At 35.9% G+C, this 21,704-nt stretch overlaps 1 protein-coding gene and 1 pseudogene across 1 annotated transcript in view; both read left to right on the top strand.

Moving 5' to 3' along the window:
- The first annotated feature begins 15,144 nt into the window (after positions 1 to 15,144).
- Positions 15,145 to 21,704, top strand: part of LOC115225714 (zinc finger protein OZF-like) — a 32,229-nt gene continuing 25,669 nt past the window's right edge. The window contains exon 1 of the mRNA XM_036514716.1: positions 15,145 to 15,185. The gene's annotated coding sequence lies outside the window, so the exon portion shown is untranslated. The remainder of the gene's footprint in view (positions 15,186 to 21,704) is intronic.
- LOC115225621 overlaps positions 15,186 to 21,704 on the top strand; it is a 46,346-nt pseudogene continuing 39,827 nt past the window's right edge.

Here is a 21,704-nt window from a genome sequence, read left to right as displayed (position 1 = left end):
TAGTAAAAGAATATATCACACACATTTTATTTGATTTGTGTAAAAAAAATCATATCCATTGTTCTAAGAAATTATTTATTTTCTTTAAACGATTCTTTTATTTTATTCTGTAAAATCAACTCATTTGCATACGCGCAAGTCGTTGTAGGATCGACTAATTACGACTAGCTAGCGCACACCGGGTCCAGTCTTTGCTAGTAGTACCTATATATATAAGTTGTAAATTGTAATGACAGAGAAGAACTAGCAAAAATAAAGACATTTCTTTTAATGTTTCACACAAATGCCGATCCATGTGAACCATCCTCTTTTCGTTTCAGTATTTCAAGTGCACAATCTAATTTTTATATATTCTCCATTTTTCAGAAATTACATCGTAATTTACCTGCATTTAAATAAATTCTTAGATTTACAAGCCAAAAATAAAGGGAAATGTTGTGTAAACAAGGTATTGCCCTGACACAAAGCAATGTAAGAAATAACCAAAGCTGGAACGGAATGTCTAAAAGAAAATAAAACAAAATTATTCGAATGTCAGCCTTACTTTCATATAATTTCGGCTTTGTTTAGTGATATTCTTTTAATTTAATTATTCAACACGTCAGAATAAGCAAATATACGTAAAATGACACATATACAATAGAAATGCTTAAATAAAATATAATACTCACATAGAAATATATGTATATATATAGAGAGAGAGTCACCGAGGAAAATGTGAGAATATGATGAAGCAGTGAGGACTGGAGTCTGAGTGGACAATGACAGCTTCAAGAGAATTTCTAGATTTTTAATTGCAAACGTTGATTTATATTTTGCAGGTGAATTTAATAAAGAATACTGTACGGATTTCTTTACACAGTTAATTATCAAACGTGTGTATATTCAATTGGGTTCTCTCTTAAACAAGGAAACAGAATTGGAAAGATTTAGCAATTAACAGACAAGGGGAAATGACTCTATTTCTAATATCCGTTTTTAATTAAGAGCTGAGGTGCTTCACATAAATTCGTAAAAGGCTTTCTTGCTCCTGTTTCTTACGCATTTTTATTGCTTGATCGGTTCCACTTTACAACTGATATTTAAGAGAAAACCCAATCAAATATATACACGATTGGTAATTAAATTTCTAAAGAAACAGATGCAGCATTTTTGATTATGTGGACCTGAAAAATATTAATTAACGTTTGTTGTAATGAGGAAGAAATTCTCTTGAAGCTCTCTTTCTCCACTCTGAGTTCAGTTTTCACTACAATATATTCTTCTCACACCTTCCTCGTTGACTCACTCTGTGTATATACACATATATATATATTTATTGTGTAAGTATTATATTTATATAAACATTTCTATTATATATGTGTCATGCCATATATCTGATTGTTTCGATGTGTTGAGTAAGTTAAAAGGGTACTACTTAAGAAGAGTGGTCCCGGTGCGCGCACTCGCATGTCCGCGCTAGCTAGTCGATCCTTTGTGCTTTTGTTTTATTTACTTTCTGTAAAAAAAAATTATGTATTTTGTGTTTTATTTACTTTGCTACGTAGTCGTTGTAGGAACGACTAGCTAGAGCGGATGCGTGAGTGCGCGCACCTGGACCACTCTAATTAAGTAATACCAGTTAAAAGAAATAATTTCACTAAACAAATACGATCTATTGCATTTCAATCTGTTTCAGGGTTAGGGTTGGGGGGAGGGTATCTTTTCTTCTTCACAAATGTAAATGAACCCAATCTGTTTCTTAAACGAGGGACATATTCATACGGCACAGAATGGGTTTTTTTTACCTCAACAGACGTCAATGATTGGTTGAAATTGAAGAAAAACAACAACAAATACCTTACAAACTATAGAATTTTCTCAATAAAGCCAAGAGAAAAAAATATTCTATAAACACATTCTACCAGTTTACGAAATTCAAAATTTTTTAGTTACCGAGAAATTATGTTAAAAACTGCCGTTCAAACCGAAAAGATCCAGGCTGTTATTTTAATACTTTCATTCTGTTTGTTTTCTTTTAGACATTTCATTGCACTTTTGGTTATTTCCTATATTCGTTAACGTCAGATCTGTATCTTGTTTAGGTAAAATTTCTCTTTCTTTGTGGCGTGTAAATTTGATTATTTAAGTTAAAGGCAGGAAAGTACAATATAATTTGTATAAGAAAATGGGGAATATATAAAAATACGAGTGTGCACCTGAAATACTGAAACGAAAAGTAAATATCGTATACTGAAGAAACGAAACACTAGAAAGTAACTAATTTGACCAAAAGTGAAAATAAAAATCAGTTTATATAATCTTTTACTCGAAAATTAGTAGTAAGTATATTAAAAAAATTTGGAGACGACATATAGAAATGATGGCTGATCGCTATTGTTGAAAAGAATTTAGTTAGCCCTTAATCCTTGCTTAACTGGTTCCTTCCTGTATTTGGCGCTCGCTTGAAAGTATCTATAAATCGTTCTGCTTACCCATTTGACCTTGAGTGGTAGGGTGGGGTAGACGTACTTGCCTACATGTATTTTGCAGGATTTCTTTAATTTGTATTCCCTTCTTCGATGGTGCCTGAAACACCGCGATCTTTTCCTTTTGAATGGCAAATGTCAACACAATTTCTAGTTAACTAAACACTTTTAAACTTCGTATACTGGTAGAATGTGTTTATAAAACATCATTTTCTCTTGGTTTTATTGAGAAAATCCTATACTTTGTAAGATATTTCGTCTGAAAAGCCGAGCATTTCGGCAATTTTAACCAATCGATTACCTCAATTCAACTAAAATCATTTGCTGCGTCTAAAACTGAAGCAACATCCTGTAAGTAACCCTAAATTTTTTTTTCTTAATTTTAAATTAATTCAATTCCACTGCTTTAGTTTTTTTTACACGTGTAACAATTAAATTAATTTAACAATTAAGAAAAAAAAATTTAGGGTTAGGGTTAGAACGGAGGTTTAGGGTTAGCTACAGGATGTTGTCTCAGTTTTAGACGCAGCAAATGATTTTAGCTCAAAAGAGAGCACAGGATTGGTTACAATTCGGAAAATTAAACTACGTTAAACAAACAAATTACAATTTTCTCAAGAAAGCCAAGAGAAAAAAATGTTTTATTTTGACACATTCTACCAGTATATGAAGTTTGAAAGTGTTTAGTTAACTAGAAATTGTCTACCGTTGAAAAGGAAAAGATCCAAACACCGTACTGAGCAAAAGAATTTGTGCAGGAACGTTATAGTTGCCTTCAAGGTAGGTTGACTGCACCTACATCCTTCCAACCACTTTGTAAGGCTATCAATCATGATCAAGTAGCATGCACCATTCACTTGTCAAGCATAGTCTATATGTACCCAGGACCACAAACTCATAGTCTCAGACCACAATTGGTATTTCTCTGGTGGTGCCTTGGCTGCTAATGCAAAATCTCTAGATGAATTTTACCAAATTTTTAATGTCCCGGTCCATTGCTGGCCAATACACATGACTCCCCATCAAAGCTTTCAGTCATGAGATCCCCGGGGGTTCACAATGAAATTCATGTAATGTCCTTTTCTGTACTGCAGTTGGTTCTACCACTCTTTGTGTTTACATTAATACATTGTCACAGATTTTCCTGCTTCATTGGTGTGTCTAGGAGTTGTTATTATAATACATGTGTCCACTCTATGATAGAAACTTCTTAAAAATGATGAGATTGGATAAGTTTAATACTTCTACAATTTAGCAAAATAAAAGAGATATAAATTTGTACTTTTGAATATCTACCTTTTAAACATATTCTATGTCTTATGTTATTTTTTCTATTCTTTCAGAAAAATCACATGAAATTGGCTAAAAAGTATTTTTTACTTTTAAAGAATCATCAATATGAATCATGTTTGAAAGACTCTGTAAAGATATTCTACAAACATATAATCCTGCTTCTATAAAACATTGCTGAATTACAGTAAAATATTTCCTCTGAGAGAGAAAGCATTTCTTTACTTCTGTGTCCGAAATGTGCAAGAGATAATTTTCTCTTTTAAATATACTTTGATAGATTTCCAAAGAGTATTTGTGACATTTTTAAATATTGGCATTGATCACATTTAGAAGAAATATAAGAAAAGTGATATTTGTTTGGAATAAACTAAAAAAGCAAAAAGAAGCAAAATATCCATAAATGTTGGTGAGAGGAGAAATATTATTGAAAAGTTGTTGATCTGTACAACTTGAAGGATCGATTTTATTTTTCTTGAAGAGATGTCTGAAGAATTAGGAAAATCATCATATGACTATGACATCTGCAAAGAGTCATTCTTAGAAGAAAGTAAATTCAATCAACACAAACAAATTCATACAGGGGAGAAACCATATCGCTGTGATATCTGTGGTAAATCATTCTCTGTTCAGAGTAGCTTAACTAACCACAAACATATTCATACAGGGAATAAAGCCTATCAGTGTGATATCTGTGGTAAATCATTCTCTCGAAGCAGCAACTTAATGAATCACAAACGTGTTCATACAGAAGAGAAACCCTATCACTGTGATATCTGTGGTAAATCATTCTCTGATGGCAGAATCTTAACTACTCACAGACGGATTCATGGAGGGGACAAACAATACCACTGTGATATCTGTGGTAAAACATTCTATCAAAGCGGTAACTTAACTACTCACAAAAGGGTTCATACAGGAGAGAAGTCATATTCCTGTGATATCTGTGGTAAATCATTCTCTAATCACAGTCACTTAACTCGACATATACGTATCCATACAGGAGAAAAATCTTATCCCTGCGATATCTGTGGTACATCATTCTCTGCTTGCTATACCTTAACTAAGCACAAACGTATTCATACTGGAGAGAAACCTTATCACTGTCATGTCTGTGGTAAATCATTCTCTCAAAGCGGTAGCTTAACTAAACCCACACGTATCCATACAGGGGAGAAACCATATTCCTGTGATATTTGTGGTAAATCATTCTCAGAAACCAGTAGCTTGACTATACATAAACGTATTCATACAGGTGAGAAACCATACCCCTGTGATATCTGTGGTAAATCATTCGCCGAAAACAGCAGCTTATCTAAACACAAGCGTATTCATACAGGGGAGAAACCATATCGCTGTGATATTTGTAGTAAATCATTCTCTCAGAACAGTGGCTTAACTCAACACAAACGTATCCATACAGGGTAGAAACCTTACCCCTGCGATAGCTGTGATAAGACGTTCTCTGGAAACAGTCACTTAACTATCCACAAATGCATTCACACTCTAGAAAAATCAATTCACAGTGATATCTGTGGCAAATCATTTACACAAAATCATTTCTGATTTAAACAGAAGTCTTTCCTTATGAAGTGGGTCCATAACACAGTGATATTTGTTGTATAACATTTCATCAGAAGGACAAAGGACGTATCTCATAAAGACATCCACAGAATATAGAAACTATATGAATGTGACATCTATAGTAAATCTTTGACATGAAATCATCCATTGTTAAATCAAAAGAGCATTGACTGAGGAAGGAAAACATATCACTGTGATATTAAACCTTAATCATTCTTTCAAAATGGTGAATTAATTATACACAGTCCTGTTAATATGAAGAATATGCCATACCCTAAGATAACTGATAATGATCAATTATAACATAAATGAATTCAAACAGAAGAGGAACCATATCACTACGATGATGATGATCCTCATCATTTAACATTCACTTTTACATTCTTCTATGGATCAGATTGAGTTCATTGATACCTTCCCTGTTTCCAAGCAAGGAAATATTTTCCCTGGTGAGACATATTTTACACAGAAGACTGGAAATGAACAACTACAGAAGTATGACGGTCAAGATGGCCATTTATGAACACGACATAATATCTGGACAAGGGTGCACACACACACTTATGTATGTCTGAAGATTTTCTTATAGGAAATATCTTACATGTTCTCTACACATCTAATAGTTTGTAATTCCTATTAGGAAATGAAACACATGTAATGCTGAATAAATAATATCAAACTTTTCTCCACTGTCCTTATGTGTTATGTAATAACTCTGCCAAAAATATCATCCAAACCGCCCACAAAAATAATATATATGTATACCGTAAATCCTTGAGTATAATCCGCATTTTTTTCTTAAAATTTATCGGTCAAAATCCCTAGTGCGTACTACATACGAGGTTAAAAATGAAAAATATTTTCTAAGCAATGTCCGAGTCTCTATTTTGCTGTCAGGCAATGTTTGTTCAGACGCATTTTGTGCTGTCAGGCGCGAAAATACCTCAAACTAAGCCTGAAAGCAATGAAGTCATAGAAGAATCATCCATAACTTGCAATAAGCAACATATATTAAAATAAAAGTATTCAGAACACAGAATAACATGTAACAAAAACAATTTGCAAACATATTTACATTCCTATATAACAGTTAAAAACATCACCATTATTGTATTACGCATGCGTGGAAGTGTTTGTTTGACTAGGTGCTGCTGGCTTAATGACGCATGACTCAAGTTAGAGAAGGGGTGTGTATTATACACAAGGTTTAGGTTTAGGTGTTATACTCAAGGGCGGACTATACTCGAGGATTTACAGTATATATATATGTATATATATAGTAACCAGCTTGTTTGTGGTTAAAGTTGGTGTGCATCAGGGATCTGTGTTGTCACCATTGTTGTTTGCAATAGTGGTTGATGTGGAGAAGGAGAGTGCAAGAAAGGGACCGTAAATGGAGATACTGTATGCAGATGACCTTATTCTGATGAGAGAGAAGTTTTGGAAATGGAAGGAGGCATTTAAAAGCAAGGGTTTGAAGGTAAACCTTGGGAAAACGAAGGTGATAGTGAGTGGGGTGAAAGGAGAAGTGTTGGTGAGTAAGGTGGATCCATGTGGTGTCTGTGGGAGGAGGGTAATGGCAAATGCAGTGTTGTGTATGACATGTGATAACATTGGAGAAATCCACATTTTTCATTAAAAAAATTAGGACCTGGGTTTGCACTCCCTTAGCAAATTTTGTTGCTGGGCCATTGTTCATATGTGTAGGTAAAATATGTAAAAGAAGAAAACAAGATTTCACATGCACACATGAAGCTTGTAAGAACAAATATTGGATCTTTTCGGTTTGAACGGCAGTTTTTTCTAGTGGTGTCATATTAAATTGTCACCCATAATTATGACCCTAGTATCGATCTATTGTATTTCAATGTGTTTTAGGGTTAGGAGTGGTGGGAAGGGTATCTTTTTTCTTCAGAAATGTAAATAAACCCAATCTGTTTCTTAAACGAGGGACATATTCATACGGCAAAGAGAGATCAGAAAAAAAATTAGAACCTCACACCACCACCACCACCGCCGCCGCGTAATTCAAAGTTGTTCATTTTGATATGTCTCAAGAGGCATTATGGACTTTTAAATGGAGATTGAGAAAAATTGTTTCAATTAGAAAAGCAACATTTCTAGAAAATAGTAAATTGAAGTGTGAACACAGCACCTTACAGAGTATAAGTATATGACATTTATTTTTAAAATTTAACTTCATTTGTTTTATATTCTAAATAATTTGCAATTTCAAAAAATATATTAATTTTGCGTTTTTTAATTTGATAAATTCTACGGAATAATTTTGCGCGTTTTTTGATAAATTCTACGGAAAGAATTTAGTGCGAAAAATTTATACATTTATACACAAAGACCTGTTGAGGCAAGCGAAGTTGATATCGAACCTCATCCCACGACAGGCACCCACGCCAACCCCCTTTGCTTGCGAAGACATGTTGGGGCAAGTGTGGCACCCGGCAAATGCCAGGACCCCTGGACTGGTGGTACGTAAAAAGCACTATCCGAATCGTGGCCGATGCCAGAGCCGCCTCGACTGGCACCAATCCGACCGTGGCCGTTGCCAGCCTCTCCTGGCACCTGTGCGGGTGGCATGTAAAAAGCACCCACTACACTCTCGGAGTGGTTGGCGTTAGGAAGGGCATCCAGCTGTAGAAACATTGCCAGATAAGACTGGAGTCTGGTGCAGCCTTCTGGCTTCCCAGATCCCCGGTCGAACCGTCCAACCCATGCTGGCATGGAGAACGGACGTTAAACGATGATGATGATGAGAAGAAATTAATTCATTAAGTTTACCAAATTATATACGTCTGTAAAAAAAAAAAAGTTTCACAAATTATATACGTTCGCGTTTGTGTAAAAAAAATTATTAACCAAGTTTTATAAATTATTTACTTTGTTCAAAAAATATTATTAATATTAATTAATTTTCAAGAATTATTTAATTTATATAATTAATTCATTAATTTTATTCTGTAAAATAGTAATTAATTCATTTATCTGTAAATCCGCGAGGAAAGCGACTATGTAATTTTTTTGTGTAAAATTGAAAATGTTATATATACACACACACACACACATATATTTTTAGTGAAATCCAACACCTTTTTTTTGGGGGGGGGGTTTAACGCGCATGCGCGAATTCTGCACTGCGCATGCGCAAGTCACCTCGTAGGATCTCGAGTATCGATTACCTATATCTGGTGCGCGCGCGCGAATTCGCGTGTGAGAAACCGGGACCACGACAATAGACAAGTACCAAGTACCCAATTTGACCAACTATAAAAATCCGTTTATATAATCTTTTAATTAAAAACTAGTCGTCAATACATTAAAACGTGGCGGAGTTATGACGTAAGTACGTGCAAACCCGCCTTCTAACTTTTTTTTCTAATTTTTACAAATTTTTTCGTTTGTCTTCTGCGTAATGGAATTAATACGATTATGCAAAAGAAAGAATAAAAGAAAAATTTCTAACCAACTCCCTCCATCCTAATTCCAAAACTTTCCACTGTTTTTCTTTTTTAATTCCTAGTTTTAACTGGTGAACCTCATGAGGGTGCTTGGTTTATTCCAGCGCACCACCCGTTATAACGCTATAACCTTGCTGCCGTGCCTCAATAGTTTTTGGTGGGGTTCCACAGCGCCCCAAAATTTGCAAACAAAGGAGGTGAATTCGTTTCTTTTTTTACCTTGTTTTAAATACTTCAAAATCCAAATTGCCTAAATATGGGCCGAAATTTTTATGCGTGCTAGAAACGGTTTAAAATATGCACACCTATGTTTAAAGTGCTGGCAAGTTTGCATGACAACTATTTTTTTCCTCAAATGAAAGGCGTGACCTCTAGGACAAAATTCCTCATCTTATAAAACGTGGCCCCAGTAGACCCGAATGAAATCGGGTTATAATTAACCAAAATGTGAAAAGGGGTCTAAATGGGGCTGGAAGGGGATTAAAATTTAAATGAGCGAGTGTTAAGGAATTCTCTGTTACATCAAGGTAAAAAATTTGCGCCAGCCTTTTAATCGTCAATGTGTTGCCGTCCATGCTGAAGAAGTTTTGAATGCTTGCCATGGTGAGTCTACTGTCGTGAGAAAGAATCACTTCAATACTTGGTGTTTACGAATTTTCTTTTACATCAAATTCAAAATTTTACGCCAGCCGTTAAAGTGTCAATACGTTGCTGTCCGTCGTTAAGAAATGCCAGCCATGGTGACTCTACTATCCTCAGATTCTATCCCTTCAAACTTTGGTTTCCAATATTTTATTATTTTTATTCAGCTCGCAAGTTTGTCTGTCCCTTTTAAATGTTAGTGTTTTGCTGTCTGCCTTGAAGCAGACCTTTCCGTTGCCACTGCCTGATATTTATTTCTTTCTAAATATTTTATTTCTCAACTTACTCAAGATCTTTTGTTGTTTATAAATGGGAGAGAGATAAAGATAGAGAGTAAGAGAAAGCGAGAGAAAAGAAAAGTAAGAGACTGGGAAAGTGAGAGAGAATCAAAGAGGGAGAATTATCATCATAATCATCATTAAACGTCCGTTTTCCGTGCTAGCACGGGTTGGACAGTGTGACCGGGGTCTGGGAAGCCAGGAGGCTGCACCAGGATCCAGTTTGATCTGGCAGTGTTTCTACAGGTGGATGACCTTCCTAACGCCAACCACTCTGTGAGTGTAGTAGGTGCTTTTTTCGTGCCGCCGGCACAGGTGCCAGGGGGTCTCGTAGCGGCAACGATCGGTTGGTGCTTTTTACGTGCCACCGGCACAGAAGCCAGTCGAGGCGACGCTGCAATCGGCCACGTTCGGATGGTGCTTTTTACGTGCTGAAAGGAAGCAACAAAAAGTAACAACCACACTCTTACCCGCGCGTAGAGCGGGTCACCTTCACCTAGTATAAATATATATATGAAGTGCTTAGCAGTATTTTGTCTGTCTTTACGTTCTCAGTTCAAATTCCGCCAAGGTCGATTTTGCCCTTCATCCTTTCGGGGTCGATAAGTTAAGTACGAGTTGTGTACTGGGATCAATCTAATTGACTAGCCCTTCCTCAAAAACTTCGAGCTTTGTGCCTTAGAGTAGAAAAGAATGTTGATACTTTACTAACTTTTCTCCATGTTTCATGCTTAACAAAATATTGACATTAAGCTGCCCGTATCTATGTATTTGTGTATTTACGAATGTACGAAGGAGGCAGAGGAGGAGTGATGTCTCTGTTACCAAACAAAGCTGTGTTAATACGACACGTGACTGAGGTGAAACCATCAGATATCTAGGGTCATTGACGTGTATATTGGTGTGTGTCTAGGACAGACGCAATGTCCAGGAGGTGTTATTACGATAGATATGTCTGTGATATAAACCTCTTCAAAATAGAGAGGTGGGATAAATTTAATAGTTCAGATAAAGAATTACTTATACAATTTATGAAAACTTTTGAATATATATATATATATGGTTCCGGGTTCAGTCCCACTGCGTGGCATCTTCGGCAAGTGTCTTCTGCTATAGCCCTGGGCCGACCAATGTCTTGTGAGTGGATTTGGTAGACAGAAACTGAAAGAAGCCTGTCGTATATATGTATGTGTGTGTGTGTTTGTCCCCTTAGCATTGCTTGACAACCGATACTGGTGTGTTTACGTCCCCGTCAATTAGCGGTTCGGCAAAATAGACCGATAGAATAAGTACTGGGCTTACAAAGAATAAGTCCCGGGGTCGATTTGCTCGACTAAAGGCGGTACTCCAGCATGACCGCAGTCAAATGACTGAAAGAAGTAAAAGAATAAAAGAGTATATGTATGTGTGTATATATATATATATACTACAAAATTAGAGAATGGAGAAACATACTTAAATCAATAAAGACTAATACAGTTAGTCTTGTTGGGTACCTATCTAGCAGTATATTGGATATATATTATCCCATGGTGGGTTGAATTTTCAACCCCTATCTCATTTTATAATATATATATATATATATATATATATATATATATATATATATATATATATATATATGTAAAGGACAATTTATAGACGAATTTTTATAATGAATAATCCAAATGTTATGGAAAATTTTTAATCGAACCTCTTAACTGTTTTTTGCATGTATGTCCTGTATTTGTCCTTCTATGTAATGATTGTATAATCATAATAAAGAAATAATTGTCAAAACTCTTCCTCATTAAGTGTATTTCTTGTTCTTGTTTCTCACGCACCTTGATTGTTTGATCAGTTCCACTTTACGACTGATATTTAAGAGAAAACCCAATCAAATATATACAAATGATTGGTAATTAACTGTCTAAACAAACAAATACTATCAACAAATCGTATCGAGAGGAAATGGAACGGATTTTATTTGAAACGTAGGAAGTCTTTATTTCTTGTGGTTCTTCTACATCATTAAAAGTTAGAATTAATATATTTTTCTAATTTATTTAATTTTTGTGTTTGTGGAGTGTTGCTTTAAGCACCTAATATAATCCCTCGTCACATATTTTTATTTGGGGGAATTTTCAGAAATTTTTACGTACGAGAATTTGAGATTATCCATTATTGAATGAAAAGAGCATTGACAGAGGAAGGAAAACATATCACTGTGATGTTAAACCTGAATCATTCTTTCAAAATGGTGAATTGTTTGTACACAGTCCTATTAATATGAAAGATATAATCATACCTGAAGATATTTGTGCTGAATCAATCTATGAAAATGATCAATTATTGAAATGTAAATGCATTCATACAGAAGAGGAACTACGATGATGATGATCCTCATCATTTAACATTCTCCTATTCATGCTTCTGTGGATCAGATGGAATTCATTGATGGAGATTTTCTACATCTGGGTCCCTTTCTTGTGACCAATCCTCATGTGTTTCCAAGCAAGGAAGTATTTTCTCTGGTGAGACATATTTTATGCAGAAGGCTAGAAGTGAACAACTGCACAAGTATGATGGCCCTTTACGAACATCACATAATATCTGGACAAGGGTACATACACACACACACATATGTATGTCTGAAGAATTTCTTATAGGAAATATCTTACATGTTTTCTCTACATGTAAAAGTTTGTGATTCCTATTAGGAAATGAAACACATGTAACGCTGAATAAATAATATCAAACTTTTCTCTATTGTCCTTATGTGTTATGTTATTACTCTGCAAAAAATATCCAAACCTCCCACAAAAATAATACACACAGACAGATATGGTGGTGAGTGCATAGTGAAAACGGTTTTGTCTTTTCATTGCAATAAATTTTTGTATCACCTACAAATTGAAATGTGTATTGGCTCTGACCCATCACCTTGGCTTATAAGTTACCAATGATACATTTTTTACTCACATGAAATTGTGACTCCTATATTTTACTATACTATTTTTGTTTTCTAGAAGAAAAATTTGACCATTTCAATTTCAAAATGTAATTTTATCTGTTTATGGTCAAAATGGAAAAATAAGAGTGAATATTTATTTTATGAGAGCTGAGTGTATAAAATTGTGCATAAAATGTCGGTGCCATCTTTGTGTAAGTGGTACCGATAATAATTGTGATTTATGAGGAAGAATTTTCAAAGAAACGCTTTCAAAAAATATGAAATATGTATAAAAGGCGGTGCCCCAGCATGGCCACAGCTTGTGAGCTGAAACTAAATAAAATAAAAATATATAAAATATAAAGTAGAGCCGAAAGTATTTAAAGAATAGAGTTAGTTCCCCTTGACAATTCTTCCTAATTTTCTTTATTTCTTCTTCCTGTTTCTCACGCACCTTGATTGTTTGATAAATTCCACTTTACGACTGATATTTAAGAGAAAACCCAATCAAATATATACAAATGATTGGTAATTAACTGTCTAAAGAAACAAATACTACATTTATGATTATGTGGAGCTGAAAAATATAAAGTAACGTTCGTTGGAAAAAGGAAGAAATTCTCTTGAAGCTGTCAGTATCCGCTCTGACTCGTTGACTCTCTCTTTATATCAATTACTATGTAAGTATTATAAAGACATTTCTATTGTATTAAGTATCATATTACGTACATCTGTTTGTTTCCATATGTTGAATAAGTCAAAAGAAAGAATCTAACCAAACAAAGAAGAAATTATATGAAAGTAAGGCTGTTCTTTTAATAATTACGATGTAATTTGTAAGAAAAGATGGGGAATGTATAAAAGTACGATTGTGCACTTGAATTACTGAAACGAAAAGGCAATATCGTTACAGACGAAATGAAAGGGCTTTGAATTGAAACACTAGAAAGTACCTAATTTGACCAAAAATAAATATAAAAATCCGTTTATATAATCTTTTACTCAAAAATTAGTAGTGAAGATATTAAAAAAATATCGACACGTCGTATAAAATGAAGGCTGATCTCCATTGTTTAAAAACTATCGCCTTGTGAAATTTAGTTTACTCAAATCAGTCACTAATAATTTAATTTTCCATGCTTGAAGCATTATAAACAATTTTATGTCCATTAAAATATATAGACATTATAATAATAATAATCGAAATGTCACTGAGAATGGTTTTAAGTGTGGTTTCACATTTTTATACTTACGAAATACAAAACCGAATTAAGAGGAAGCATTATCTTAATTGAGTCATTATGTCGTTAAAAAAGAACATAATAAATCCCTGCTATTTCTAGCATGCAAAGTGACTGCATACAGCATGGATTACCTTTGAGTTTGTTCCCTCTTTTCAACAAACTCCCCTCCACAATCACACTCTAGACCGATTTTGGCCCTTCTTTTCTCCAGACTGATTCTGGCACTCAAAAAACAGGGGAGAAACCCTTTCGGTTAAGAAAAACAATTTTACCTTTTCATAGGAGAAAGTGTTTGATATAAGGGCAATTTAGCTTCACCACATGAAAGAGTGCAAATGAAAGGTAGTTTGGAATCTGCTACAGTTGCATCAGCTTAACGCAACACAAACGTGTTAATTTAGAGGAGAAACCTGATCACTGTAATATCTGTGGTAAGTCATTCTATCAAAGAGGTAACTTAACTACTCACACAAGAGTTCATGGAGGGGAGAAGCCATATCACTGTGACATCATTGGTGAATCATTCTCTGTTAGTATTTGCCTAACTAGACCCAAGCATACTCAGACACAGGAGAAAACCCCCTTCAGATGAAAACATCCGATATCTAGTGCCATTGACATGTATATTGGTCTGTGTATGTGTGTCTAGGACAGACTTAATGTCCAGGAGATGTTATTATAATACATGTGTCTACTCCCTGATATAAACTTCTTGAAAATAGAGAGATGGGATAAGTTTAGTAGTTCAGATAAAGGATTGCTTCTATAAGTTATGAAAACAGAAATGTTGTAAATTTGCACTTTTAAACATACTTGATGTCTTGCATTATTTTTTCTATTCTTTCAGAAAATCACATGAAATTGGCTAAAAAGTATTTTTTACTTTTAAAGGATCATCAATATGTATCATGTTTGAAAGACTCTGCAAAGATATTCTACAAACATATAATCCTGCTTCTATAAAACATTGCTGAGTTACAGTAAAATATTTCCTCTGAGAGAGAAAGCATTTCTTTACTTCTGTGTCCGAAATGTGCCAGATATAATTTTCTCTTTTAAATATACGTTGATAGATTTCCAAAGAGTATTTGCAGCATTTTTCAATATTGGCATTGATCACATTTAGAAGAAATATAAGAGAAGTGATATTTGTTTGGAAAAAACTATAAAAGCAAGAAGAAGCAAAATATCCATATTTTGGTGAGAGGAGAAATATTTTTGAAAAGTTGTTGATCTGTACAACTTGAAGGTTCAGTATTATTTTTCTTGAAGAGATGTCTGAAGAATTAAGAGAATCATCATATGACTGTGACATCTGCAAAGAGTCATTCTTAGAAGAAAGTAAATTCAATCAACACAAACAAATTCATGCAGGGGAACAACAATATCACTGTGATATCTGCGGTAAATCATTGTCGGACAGGAATAGCTTAACTCAACACAAACGTATTCATACAGGGGAGAAACCATATCACTGTGATATCTGTGGTCAGTCATTCTCTCAAAGCGGTAGCTTAACTAAGCACAAACGTATTCATACAGGAGAGAAACCATATCACTGTGATATCTGTGGTAAATCATTCTCTGTTGGCAGTAACTTAACTCAACACACACGTATCCATACAGAGGAGAAACCATATCACTGTGATATCTGTGGTAAAACATTCTCTGAAAGCAGCCGCTTAAATCAACACAAACGTATTCATACAGGGGAGAAACCATATTCCTGTGATATCTGTGGTAAATCATTCTCTGTTGGCAGTAGCTTAACTCAGCACAAACGTATTCATACAGGAGAGAAACCATATCACTGTGATATCTGTGGTAAATCATTCTCTGTTGGCAGTAACTTAACTCAACACACACATATCCATACAGGGGAGAAACCATATTCCTGTGATATCTGTGGTAAATCATTCTCTGTTGGCAGTAGCTTAACTCATCACAAACGTATTCATACAGGGGAGAAACCATATTCCTGTGATATCTGTGGTAAATCATTCTCTGTTGGCAGTAACTTAACTCAACACACACATATCCATACAGGGGAGAAACCATATCACTGTGATATCTGTGGTAAAACATTCTCTGAAAGCAGCCGCTTAACTCGACACAAACGTATTCATACAGGGGAGAAACCATATTACTGTGATATCTGTGGTAAATCATTCTCTCAAAGCGGTAGCTTAACTAAGCACAAACGTATTCATACAAGAGAGAAACCATATCACTGTGATATCTGTGGTAAATCATTCTCTGTTGGCAGTAACTTAACTAAACACAAGCGTATTCATACAGGGGAGAAACCATATACCTGTGATATCTGTGGAAGATCATTCTCTGAAAGTAGCAGCTTAACTAAACACAGGCGTATTCATACAGGGTAGAAACCATACCCCTGTGATATCTATGGTAAGACATTCTCTGGAAACAGTCACTTAACTATACACAAATGCATTCACACTCAAGAAAAATCAATTCACAGTGATATCTGTGGCAAATCATTTCCACAAAATCATTTCTGATTTAAACAGAAGTCTTTCCTTATGAAGTGGGTCCATAACACAGTGATATTTGTTGTACAACATTTCCTCAGAAGGACAAAGGACGTATCTTATAAAGACATCCACAGAATATAGAAACTATATGAATTTAACATCTATGGTAAATCTTTGACATGAAATCATCCATTATTGAATCAAAGGAGCATTGACAGAGGAAGGAAAACATATGACTGTGATGTTAAACCTGAATCATTCTTTCAAAATGGTGAATTGTTTATACACAGTCCTATTAATATGAAAGATACAACTGTAACCTAAGTTATTTGTGCTAAATCAATCTATGAAAGTGATCAATTATTGAAATGTAAATGCATTCATACAGAAGGGGGACCACGATGATGATGATCCTCATCATTTAACATTCTCCTATTCATGCTTCTGTGGATCAGATGGAATTCATTGATGCAGATTTTCTACATCTGGGTACCTTTGTTGTGACCAATCCTCACCTGTTTCCAAGCAAGGAAATATTTTCCCTGGTGAAACATATTTGACGCAGAGGACTGGAAGTGAACAACTGCATAAGTATGATGGCCCTTTACGAACATCACATAATATCTGGACACGGGTACATACACATACACACTCACATAAACTATTGTATGTCTGAAGAATTTCTCATGGGAAATATATGTTACATGTTTTCTACACATCTAAAAGTTTTTGATTCCTATTAGGAAATGAAACACATGTAATGCTGAATAAATAATATCAAACTTTTCTCCAGTCTCCTGATGTGATTTTCTAATTACCTTGCAAAAAATATTATCCAAACCTCCCACAAAAATAATGTACGTGTATATATGTAATCACAAGCTTCTTTGTTCAACTGGTGTATTTATGTTAGTTTGAGTAGTGGGGTGAGAGGGAGGGAAAAGTAAAGGAAGGTAGTCTTATAATAATTCTGCTTGTCATTACGTTACTTAGGTCATCAGTAACACTTTCATGTGATTGGAGAGAAAGCGGGAGTGGGAAAGGATAAGGCCATGAGTGGGACGGGAAGAGAGAGAAGCGTGCATGACATGATAGGGGGACATATTTAGTTTGCAGGTTGTGATATAGAGGAGAGTTAGAAATATAATTTTAGAAGGTGGGTGAAGTTCTGATGGAGAGATTAAAGATAGGTAGAGAGAGAGAAAGATGATGGTGGTGAATACAAAGTGAAAAGTAATGTTTTTTTTTTACTTGAACAAAGTTTTGTTTACAACACCTACAAATTGAAATGTGTATTGGCTCTCTGACCCATCACCTTGGCTTACAAGTTACCACTGATGTGGTTTTCAGAGTAAGCCATGTTACATTAAATTCTGACCCCTATATTTTACATATAAGGTAATTTTTTTAGTATACACTTCTCGTGTTTTAGATAAGAAATTGTGCCCATGTAAATTTTAAAATGTAATTTTTTTACTGTTAATGAGAAAACTGGAAAAATATGAGCGAATATTTATTTTATGATTGCTGTGTCTATAAAATTGTGCACAAAGTGTATTAAGTAATTACCGTATTCCAGTTTCCTTCAGTTTTCAGTGAATAGCAGATGAGCGACTATCTTTTGATGCAGACACAATACAGGCTCCACTTTAGAGTGTTTTGGTTTCGGAAATAAACCAATCCATTGCCTCACTAAAGGGCATGCTTTCTTTCCATTTCAAAAGCATATCCCAAACGGAATACTGGTCCCAGCAATTCTTTTCCAAGAGTTTCAAGCACCCATATATTAAAGCAAAGAGTAAGATAGAAAGAGGGACAGAGAGAAGCGTACATGATATGTGATAGAGGGGAACATAATATTTACTACATGGTAAAAAAGTTAGTTGAAGTTGATGATATAGAGAAGTTAGCAATATAATTTTAGCAGAGTGGTGATGTTCTGATGGTGAGATTTGAGGCACACAGAAAGAGAGAGATGATGATGGTTGTGGTGGAGGAAATGGTGATGGACAGTGCATAGTTAAAAGTAATTGGCCTTTTAATTGAACAAAGTTTTTTATATCACGTATTTGCAGAATCGTATGAATTTCTGTGTAAAAAGTACAAAATCACAATAATTTGATATTTCACCCCCCTTTCTTTACATGAACAAAATGACAGCTTCCAAATATTGTTTTCTAAATGGGTAAGAATGATTAAACTTTAAAAAACTTTTTTGTGGAAGAAGCAAATTAACTGATGGAATTCGCATGGAAAATTATAGGGATACCTCAATTACTGAAATTTTCACTACACTCGAACATTTCCACACGTGGCCGCAAAACAGAAAAGATCTGGTAGGGTTGATGCTGATAACAATAATAGTGATTGTTATGTGTTATTTCGTTCTTATGGGATAGACAACTCAATACGAAGCGTAGTTATTCTTTTACGTGTTTATTTACTTTTCCATGTTACACGAACTGCGCTACTTACAGCGCCGCGACACCTATATATCTCTTGTGTCGTCCACAATTGCATTCACGCAATGAAAACCAAATTGAGAATAATTAAATTAATCATAGCAGTTTTCTGAAAGTTCATGTATATTTTTTTCTTTAATGGTAACGAACTGGTGGCAGGATGTTCTTTCTCCCTCTGGTGGATCTTGTGCTTCGCACCGGTGTCTGAGGTGTGGTGTTGGGCTGCCGATGATGGGTGGTTGGTGCCCACTGGGATGATGATTCTGTGGGTGTTGTCACTGATGCAGCAGGTGTTGTACACGTCCTCAACAGCTTTGGTGTTGGGCGGATGTGGGCCCTGTTGCGTCTCAGCTGCCCACCAGATTCCGTTACTATTATATACGATCTTGGGGTTTCAGCTCTACTGACAACCTGTGCTGGAATCCATGTTTTAGTTATGGGATCTTCAGTATGCACATGTTGTCCTCCAAGTATCTCAGGTAAGTATTGTGAATGTCTGTTGTAATATTTCTGTGATTGTTCTCGAGTGGCTGCTAACTTTGCCCTTGTCTCTTCCTGGTCAATAGGAGGTTGGATCTTAGTTGGCAGGGTAGTTTTGTACTTCCTGCCATTCAGCAATTCTGCTGGGGATTTCATGTCAGCTCTCAGTGGTGTCGCTCGTAGGGACAGAAGTGCCAGGTGTGGGTCTTCCTTAGTCTCTCGGCATTTCACTAGTGTTCTCTTCACTGTCTGCACCTGTCTTTCTATAAACCCATGACCTTTGAGGGTAGAGTGGAGATGAGGTTGTAATATTGAACCCATACTCATCGGCTAGCTTTTTGAATTCTTGTGATGTGAACTGGGTTCCATTGTCACATATGATCTGCTCTGGTATTCCTTGCTCTGCTAGAAGTCCTCGAGCCACTGTAGTGATTGTTTTGGCTCTCAGGTCTTTCACTCTTCTCACAAATGGAAATTTGGAGTAGTAGCAGGCCATTATCAAATACCATTCTTGGCCCTCTGTGAACAGATCTACTCCAATAGTTTGCCATGGCTTTCATGGGATGTCACTAGATATCATTTCCTTCTTTTGTTGTGAATTTCTGTACTTTTGACAGATGTGGCATGTAGAAACTCTCTTTTCTATGTCTTTGTACATGCCTACCCCATATACTGCTGACTTGGCTTGGAGCTTGCATTTCTCCATTCCTAGATGCCCTTGGTGGATCTTGTCAAGAATCTCTTTTTGCATTGACTTGGGTATGATTATTCGGGATCAAGCCATCAGGATTCCATTCTCCACTGATATATCATCATGGATGGCCTAATATTCACAAACGAGGGGCTGCACCTGATGTCTTTTCTGGCCACCCCTGAATCACCATCTGAGTAAGGAGCTGGTGTTCTTCATCTTTGATTTCTGCTAGCTTTGTAGTCGTTACATTTACAATGTGGTGGACCTTTATGCTTTGTCCTTCCATCTCCTGTTTATCATGTGAGGATAGTCTGGAAAGAACATCCGCCAATATCAGGTCTTGTCCTGGCTTGTACCTGATATCATAGTCGTATGTTTGAAGCCTTAACAGTAATCTTTGCAGTCTGGCTGGTGCTTTCATGAGGTTTTTTTTCTATGTATTTGTTCTAGCGGGCGATGGTCTGTTTCAATATTGAAATGTCTGCCATACAGGTATGTATGGAACTTTTCACATCCATATACTACTGCCAGGAGTTCCCTTTCAATATGTGCGTACCTTGTCTCTGTGGGTGAGAGAGCTTTCGAGGCATATGCAATGGGTTTACCTTCCTGTATCAGTGCTGCACCAACTCCTCTCATAGAAGCATCGACTTGGATTGTTACTGGTTTGCGTCTGTCATAGTATTGCAGAGTTGTCTCCTTACTGATGAGCTTTTTGATTGCTTTGAAATCCTGTGTGTGTGAAGCACACCAATCAAACTCTACGTCATCTTTGTTTAGTTCTCGGAGATTTGCAGTGTGATCGGCCAGCTTGGGTATGAAGGCTCCATGTAGTGGATGAGTCTCAGGAAGCTCCTGAGTTCCTTCTTATCCTTGGGTTCTTTGATGTCTCTGATGGCTTCCACTTTAGCAGGGTCTGGTTTCACTCCCTCTGCAGAGTATATAATTCCAAAGAATTTGCACTCCTTTTCTTTTATCACACACTTGTCCGCATTGAGTTTGATGCCTGCTTGTCGGGTTTTCTCCATAGCTTCATGTAAATTGAAGTCATGTGTGGTCTCATCCTTGCCATGCACTTGGATGTCATCTGCTATTCCAATTGCTCCCTTGCAGCCTTGGTAGGTCTCATCTATTCGGCGCTGGAAAACATCTTGGCTCACCTTCAATCCAAATGGGAGTCGGTTGAATCGATATCTGCCAAATGGTGTGTTGAAGGTAGTGAGCATGGATGACTCTTTGTCTATCTTTACATTCCAGTACCCATTACTGGCATCCAGTTTGCGGAATAATCTGGACCCAGCCAATGATGGTGTGATTTCTTCAAGGGTTGGAATTGGATGGTACTCTCTTTTTAATGCCTTGTTCAGGTCCCTTGGGTCGAGGCATATCCGTAGGGTACCATTGGGTTTTTCCTTGATTACAATTGAATTCACCCAGTCTGTTGGTCGTGTCACTTTGGTGATTATTTCTTTTTTTTCCATTCTGTCCAACTCTGTCTTCAGCTTCTCTTTTAGTTCTAGAGGGACGCGGCGAGGTGGGTGAACAATTGGTTTGATATTGGGGTCGACTGTTATATGGTATCGACATTTCACAAAGCACCCGACTGTATCGTCAAAGCATTCAGGGTACATGCTTATCAGTTCCTCTTTGTTTGTTAAT

Source organism: Octopus sinensis, linkage group LG28, assembly GCF_006345805.1.
Source record: "Octopus sinensis linkage group LG28, ASM634580v1, whole genome shotgun sequence".
Lineage (NCBI taxonomy): Eukaryota > Metazoa > Mollusca > Cephalopoda > Octopoda > Octopodidae > Octopus > Octopus sinensis.
This window is presented reverse-complemented; position numbering and strand designations above follow the sequence as displayed.